Raw genomic sequence first — 8,881 nt, forward strand, 5'->3', positions numbered from 1 at the left:
AACTTGCACTGGGATGGGGCTGCATCAACTATATTGGAAATGTGTTCACACTACCATGACCAGCAATGGGGAAAGTCATGCCATTGATGGTCAGAAGAAAGGGTTCAAGAAACTGATTAAAGATATGGAGGATGGTGGTCTTATACCCATTGCATTTGCTTATAGAAAAATTGAGGTCCTAGAACTCAAAGAAGATGGCTTAAGCTTGTTGGCAATAGTGGGTCTGAGATTCCCATGTCAGGAAGAGTTTAAATCAGTAGTGCAAACTCTAAGAAATGCTGGAGTAGGAGTCAAGTTGGTATCAGATGATGAGCTCTCAGTTGTAAGAGCCATGGCTTTTGAATTGGGAATCTTTAGTCCTGGCTCAATGGATGTGGCACTTAAAGGCGAAGATATTCGAAAACTGAAAACCAGAGAAGGAATGGAGGAATTGGATCGAGCTACAGTGGTAGGAAGTTGCCTCCCTGAGCACAAGGTTTGCATGATACAGTGCTCGAAGCGAAGGGTCATATAGTTGCATTCGTTGGAGGATCAACAACAATTGACATTCTAGCACTGAAAGAAGCTGATGTAGGGATCATTGAGGAAACCCAGAGCACCATACTGGTGAAAGAGTTTTCTGATATAACCCTTAAGGTTATCGTTCATTAATTCCTGTTTTGAAGTTTGGTAGATGTTGCTACCACAATATTCAGAAGTTCATTCAACTTCTGTTCACTGCGTGCTTATCTGGGTTGTTAATAAGCCTAGTGATGACAATGGTACGTGGAGAATCTCCAATAACTGGATTAGAATTGACTTGGGTGAATTTGGTTCTGTGCCTTCTAGGTGGCCTAATTATGAAGATGGAGTTAAAAAGCGAGGAACTGCTAACCAATGAACCGGCTAAACGAACTCAATCACTTCTAACCAAGGCAGTGTGGGTAAACATAGCAATTCAAGCCTCGTACCAAGCTTCCATTTTGCTACTCTTTCAACTCAAGGGTCAAGCCATAACTGACATGAACGATGCTGTTCGGAAAACCATGGTCTTCAACACTTTTATCCTATGCCAAATCTTTAATCAGTTCAATGCCATGGACCTAGTAAAGTGGGAAGTGTTCTGGGGTTTCCTTCAAAACTATTCTCTTTTGCTGACTTTAACTAATGTTATTGTCACGCAGGTGGTGTTGATACATTATTTGGGAAGTATAACCCAATTTGAGAAGTTGAATGCAGTGCAGTGGACTTGCTGTTTTCTTGTTGCTACACTTCCATTGGGATTTGATAGGGCCTTGAGATGGCTTGCTGGCATATGGTCATTGTTTCTGAGTTCAGTTGCAAGGCCATTGCCTTACGGGATGCCTTCACCCTATGTTTCTTATTTAGGCGTTCCATTTTTCACGTTCCTTCTCCTTGCATTGCCTGCACTTTTTACCACTATCATAAATTATGATGAAAATGTGCCATCAGGTTGTAAGTAAAACTTGAGTAATTCATTGTGCCTAATTTGTCTATAATTTTTTTTTTTAATAAATATTATCACTTCTTTGTTACCTTTCCCAGAATTGTATAAATGTTGCTCTAGTCGAAGTGTATTAATAAATGTCAGATACTTCGTATTTTTTTTTTTTTCATAGCTTTTCGAGATAATGATCACAATGTATAGTTTTATTGCACATGATAACAGGCTTTATATATAATGTTAGTCTACTTAATTATCTTGCCTTTTCATTACTTCTAAAGCACCGGTTTACTATCCACGCCACAATGTTAACTACGCTCTCAGCTCGCACAATTCAACTTCAATTTATGAGACACTGCCCACTTGGATTCTACTAAGGATTTTTTGTTGAGGCTCCTTTATTATACCCAAACAACATCCCCTCATTGTTCTCTCAAATCCCAGCCAAGAACAAGCATAAGCTTTAATTGCTCATAATTCACTAATTTTCTATGAGTGAGGCACTACAAAAAAGATATGTTATAACAGTGGTTTTTTATTTTTATTTTTATTTTTTTTAGCACTTACAAAAAATGCTATTAGAGAGGGTTTATTGTAGCAAATTTTCAAATGCTACTATAAGTCTCTTTGTAGCAGCGGTTTTTTTTTTTTTTTTTTTTTTTTTTTTTTTTTTTTTTGTTGTAATCATTATAATAAGTTTATTGATCGAAACGAAAGATAAATAACATCCAATTGACATGAAAACTGATATGAATGTTAAGAACATACAGATCATATAATTCAACAGTGGAATTTTCAAAATATGAATTCTATAATGAGTAATTGGGTAGTGTAACATTACTTAGAGTTACACTAGGTGTAATTTGAATTCTACCTTATATATATATATATATATTTGTTTCTATAGGTGTTTTCTAAATACAAAACCACAAAGTTTAGTCCTTTATGTTTTTTTTATACTCCAATGCAGAAAACTAACACCCTAATAACCAAAATACCCATAAAATACTCAAAATGACACAAATACCCCTAGAACTCGAAAATGACATAAATATCCCTAGAATCCAATATACTCCTAGACTTCAAAAATAACCAAAATAACTTAGGAGTGATTAAAAAAAAAAAAAAAAAAAAATTCCCTTCCATCACTAAATGATAAAAACCGTGAAGATGTTTAAGCCTCAACAATCTTAGTGTAGTGTCAATTATTGAAAGACTTTTAGACCCAAGTTTTAAGTTAATGATAAAAATAAATTCTATTAGATGAATAATTCAAATGGTAATCAATTTTTTATTTATTTAAATTTTAGAAATAATAGAAGAATAAGAGCAAAAGAAATCATATATAGCCGTATATTAAGAAAATATATAAATGCATTAGTTAATATAAATGACTTAGTTACCAACAAAGCATCCGAACTAAACAAAAGGTATAAGGTATGAACTTCAGTTTCTTAATAACAATAAAGCTTATCAAAAGGTTTATTTTTAGTTGCATGAAAACTAAAAATTGAAAATTTCAAGTGTTGATACAATTATACAACTAAGCTTATGTAACTAAGCCAATCTTTGCAAATGACATTTAGGTCAAATAGTATTTTCCAGTATTTCTACGGGAAATGTATAAGGTACAAATTCTTCCTCTCCAACTTTACAATGTATAAGGTGAAAAAAAAAAAAAAAAGAAAAAAAGAAAAAAGAAAAAAAGAGACAAACAAGCAAACATGTCTTGCTTTAAACAAGTTCAGGTCGATAGAATCTGTCACTCTCAAACATAGACCTTAAATAAGTTCATTTTGACACGACCAATCTTCAAATCTTTTTAACACAACTACAAATTCTGTGCTTGTCTGAATTTCTTTGCAAAATTGCATGGAAAAGTCCTTTATGTAGTTTCAAAGATATTTCCATAATGTGAAAACAGAATTAACAGTGTCCATGGTATGAGTAGGCTTGTGTAAAAGAGAAACCGATGCTGAAGAACCAACTTAATTAGTCTAGTGGTCATGGTAAATTATCGTCATAATGGAGTAGATTTCACATTTATTCCTGTTGCTTAAATAAATGAAAAAGAACTATAAGGCTTGATTATATTTCTATGGTATTCTTGTGACTAATCCTACCCTTGGATTACAACCTTTTTTTTTTTTTTTTCTCGGCAAATTTCATTGGTTAAATGCAGCATACAACTTGTTAGATTGAACATAAATGCCAATAGAATCTTCTATCAAACATGCCTGTAAATTTTCAATCAATGCCAAACAATTTAACCAAATAGAAAGCCATGAAATTAACCAAAAGTAAAATACACTGAGAGCCGCGTATTGACTTGAAAAAGTTAAGATCAAAGAATCTACAACTCGCAAGAATTGCTGCGACGTCAATGACGTAAACATGTTTACATACCATCCGTTTGTTGAGTCCCAAATAAATTATCACCAAAATTATCAATTTAGAATAATAATCATATACAAGAACACAAATATTCACTTGGAAAATTCTTTCTCTTTGAAGGAAAAAACCATCGAATAAACTCCAAATAATTTCACTATTATCAAATCAATTACAATTGATGATGCCAAGATCGTTAGTTAATTAGGTTGGTCTAGATAGGTCAGCATGGGCTTCGTCTCTATACTTGCAAGGTTAAGAATGGAATCCTCTCTAAGTGGTTACCGGAGTGGTGCCGGCCACGGAGTCTCCGATAGTAAAGTCAGTGAAAGGGATTGGCAGAGAGAGCTTATGAGAGCTAGCGTAAAATAATCAAAGTATCAGTATCTTAGTGTGTGTATGTACCTTGTTTAGTTCTGAAGTGTATCTTATATATATCCCCCTTTTCTTCTAGCCGCTGTACCCTTTTTATGGTGGCATATGTGCCTCTTTTGTAACACCTCTAGGCTCATTCGATGTAGGCTTTGATGGGTCTCCAACGGTATTCTTAGCTGATTCATAACTGTCCGAGGTCTTCAATGTTCCTCTTTATGGCGCTTCTACCATCGTCCATGTTGGCTCTGGGTGGACAATGGTACTTGATGGGCTCATCTGGACAATGGTATTTATTGGGCCTATCAACAATAATTTTTAAGTTTACGCCTAACTTGAGATCCACCAAATACAATAACAAATTATTTTGTGTATGTCTCATGGCTAAAAAAAAAAAAAAAAATCATCTTTGCTTTTCTTTATGAAACACTCTGTGTCTCACGGCTAAAGAAAACACTTCTTGTTTTTTTTTTTTTTTTTGCTCTCATACACATTAATTATTTTTCTCGAAGACGGAACCAATTTCTTTGGCACTTTACAACATAAAACAAAACTTCACAAATTCTCATTGATTTGTGTGCTTTACAAAAAATGTTGTTGGCAAAACTCAAACATTGTTGTCTCTCCTTAGTCCTTGCGTTACCTCTTAAGCGATGATCTTTTTTTTTTTTTTTTTTTCACGCTCTATTTTCCCTCTTCCCAAAAAGGGCACTTTTGGGCCAAAACCGTCAAATTCTTTGTAGCATTGTCCATTTATAAGACTTTTTTTTTCCTATTCTCTCTACAATAAGGAATACAATATTTTTTTAATAAGGAATATACTTTCCTTCCACACCAAGAATTAGTCTTTTCTTTCATACCAAGGAAACCCAAATTAATTTTTCCTTCTTCAACTAAGAAACCCAATTGACTTTTCAAGTCACAATTGGAATTTGAGGCAATTCTTGAACAATCTTCACCTTGACTCAAATTCCATAAACTGTCTTCTTTTCTCTTGGGATAGCTCCACCGAAATCAAGTAGTTTTATTTCCTCTTGGAATAGCTCCACCTTAACCAAAGTGAAACCTTCTCTTTCATCTTACTTCACACAAAAAAAGAATCCACTCAATCAACCAAGCTCTGATACTATTTATTAGGTACCAAATAAAATCATCACAAAAATTACCAATTTAAAATAACAATCATACACAAGAATACAAATATTTATGTGGAAAACCTTTTCTCTTTGAAGGGAAAAACCACGGGACAAACTCTGAATAATTTAACTATCATCAAATCAATTATAATAATTCTCAAGTTTATATGTAACTTGAGATCCACCAAATACAATAACAAATTCTCTTGTGTAGGTCTAATGGCTAAAAAAAAATCTCTTTGTTTTTCTTTACTCACACACACACTCTCTTTGTGTCTTCGGCTAAAGAAAACCTTTCTTGTTTTTCTTTGTCCTCACACACATTAATTATTTATCTCAAAAGTGGCACTTCTTTCTTTGGCACTTTGCAACATCAAACAAAACTTCACAAATTCTCCTTGATTTGAGTGCTTTACAAAAAAAGTTGTTGGCAAAACTCAAACCTTGTTGTCTCTCCTTATGTTAGCTCCCAAGTGATTTTTATTTTTTTATTTTTTTATTTTTTTATTTCCCTTTCTTAGTTTCACGCTCTATTTTCCCTTTCCCCATGAGGAGTACACTTGGGCCAAAGCCATCAAATTCTTTGTAACATTATCTATTTATAAGACTTTTTTCCTATTCCATCTAGAACAAGGAATACAATATTTCTTTAACATGAATAGGCTTTCCTTCCACACCTAGGAATAGTTTTTCTTCCATACCAAAGAAACTCAAATTAAATTTTCATTTTTCAACTTGGAAACCCAATTGACTTTCCAAATCACAATTGGAATTTGAGGCAATCTCCCAACAATCTCCACCTTGACCCAAATTCCATCAACTGTCTTCTTTCCTCTTGGAATAGCTCTACCGAAATCAAGTAGTTTTCTTTCCTCTTGGAATAGCTCCACCTTAATCACAGCAAACCCTTCTCTTTCATTGTACTTTACATTAAAAAAGCATCCACTAAATCAATCAATCTCTAATACCACTTGTTGGGTACCAAATAAAAGTATCACCAAAATTACGAATTCAAAATAACAATAACACACAAGAACATAAATATTTATGTGGAAAACCCTTTTCCTAGAAGGGAAAAATCATGGGACAAATTCCAAATAATTTCACTATTATAAAATCAATTACAATAATTCTCAAGTTTACATTTAACTTGAGATCCACCAAATACAATAACAAATCACCTTGTGTATGTCTCACAGCTAAAGAAAAATGTCCTTGTTTCTCTTTACTCTCATACACACTCTCTTTTGTGTCTCACAACTAAAGAAAACTCTTCTTGTTTTTCTTTACTCTCAAGCACACTAATTATTTGTCTCAAAGATGGCAACACTTTGTACTCTTCTCTCTAAATTTCTTCTCTTCTTCTTTCTCTTTTCCACATAGCTCTTCTTGGTTATCTATGCGGCACCCCTTTATTTGGCACTTTGCAATATCAAGCAGAGCTTCACAAATTCTCCTTGATTTTTTTTTTTCACACTTTATTTTCCCTCTCCCTATAGGGAGGACCCTTGAGCCAAGACTATCAAATTCTTTGTAGTATTGTCTATTTATAAGATATTCCCTTTAGAACAAGGAATAAATTACTTCTTTAACAATGGATAGACTTTCCTTCGACATTAAAGAATAGTCTTTCCTTTCACACCAAGGAAAACTAAATTAATTTTTTCTTCTTCAATTAAAAAACCCAATTGACTTTCCAAATCATAATTAGAATTTGAAGCAATATCCCAACATTGCTATTCTTCCTTCTTTGATAAAACAACTTTTCCCAATGCTGAACAACCAAGCTAAGCGTATACACCTTGACAAGTGGCATAATACTAATGGCCTTTCACCATTTGCCTCAAGAACAAATGGATCCAACCTTTTCAGTTTACATTTAGAGTACAACTTCTTTCAGCTGAATGGGACCACGAGACTAAGCAGGTTTTGAATGTCTTTGCCTGGAAATTACTAAATTACATTGTTTATGTATTTTTTTAGACCCCTTAAAACACAATTGGATTAACCTAGTTAACAAGCCAAGTTATTACTTAGTCCAAATTAAACGAATCTAGGTTAACACAATCATATAATCATATCAATGTAAAGTGCAGAATATAAAGAACACAAAGATATGATGACCCAAGAAAACCAAACCGATAAAAAACCTAAGGAGGATTTAACTTAGCTATCCTCAAGGTAAAATTGAATCCACCATGAAAGAATCGAAGTTTTACAATAGCGACTTAGACCACTAACATCCTATTGCTATTTCATGTAGAAAACTTACTGACACGACCATGTGCAAGCTCTGAGACCACGAACTTCTTCTTTCTTGGATTCTCCAGCAAGTACAAGTACTTCCGCTTGTGTATCTTTAAGCTCTTTAGTGCAACAACTGAATGATCATCAAGCTCTCCATGAATTCTCCTTCTTGATAATTCTAAGCATGTGTGAAGGCAACTACCTCTTAGATCTCACAAGAGATTTACGCACACAGTAAAAAGAGCAACATAAAAAACGTGGCTAGAGTTTCCCTTTTATACCTAGAGCAAAACATAAAACCCTACACGTCATATGGGCTTAAGGCTAAGTTGGAAATTCTGTAAAAAAAACATTCTGCCCGACTTTCGATCGGTCGAGTCTAATTCTTGATCGATCGAGCCAGACTGAATTGCACAATGAATTCTACAGCAGCTCGATTCCAACTTTACATAAAACACATACTTTGAGCAAGTCTAAAACAAGACTCAAAACTTGTTTTGATCATGGTTTGACAACAATACAAATTAGAGTTCTAATACATTAGTTCCTAAGTACTTAGAACCTAATAGTTTACCCTTAGAGTTTAGATATATTTTATTTTGATTATTTAAGTTTAAAATTTTTTCATTTTGATGCACTTAACAGTAATGATAGAGAAAGCTTATGGTCTACATCTAACTTTATTTGTAATGCTTTGGCTTATTGTTATTATTATTTTTCATTTAATTGGGTGAAAGGAATCTGATCTAAATGGTTAGTCCATGCGATGACCAAATGTTCCTTTGATGCCAATACTGTTTTATGTGTAATAATCTTTCTTCCTTTCCTTTGTCAGGGATGCTTGGAAGAATAATTTTTTTTTATTAAAAAAAAAAAAAATTCCTTGACAGTTTGTTTCATTATTGATAGATCATATTATAATGAAGGACTATTAAATGACAGCTTGAGTTTATATTTATGGTAGTGTTTCACTGGTTTTTTATTTTATACCTGTGTGTATTTTTTTATTATGGGCTGCACCACTAGATTATCTGATTACGGAAGTTGCTCAAGCAAATACATCCAGAAACTAGTACATACAAAAGAATTTCAATGGCTAATTAACAATATTAAAGCTTATCAAAAGGTTTCTTATCAGTTGCATGCAAACTAACTGAAAATTAACTAATGTTGATAGAATTAGCAAGGCTTATGCGTTGATGAGGTAAAGTACCATCTTAAAGGGGCGTTTTGATTAGGGCTGTAAACTAACAAAGCTGAGCCGAGTATTAAAAGTTCAAGTTTTTATTTT

General features: G+C 33.4%; 1 pseudogene; it reads left to right on the top strand.

Moving 5' to 3' along the window:
• Nucleotides 1–7: 7 nt before the first annotated feature.
• On the top strand, nucleotides 8–1,614 carry LOC111990464 (calcium-transporting ATPase 12, plasma membrane-type-like; annotated as a pseudogene).
• Nucleotides 1,615–8,881: the final 7,267 nt, after the last annotated feature.

This window comes from Quercus suber, unplaced genomic scaffold (genome assembly GCF_002906115.3).
Source record: "Quercus suber isolate HL8 unplaced genomic scaffold, Cork oak 2.0 scaffold_1052, whole genome shotgun sequence".
Taxonomy (NCBI): Eukaryota; Viridiplantae; Streptophyta; class Magnoliopsida; order Fagales; family Fagaceae; genus Quercus; species Quercus suber.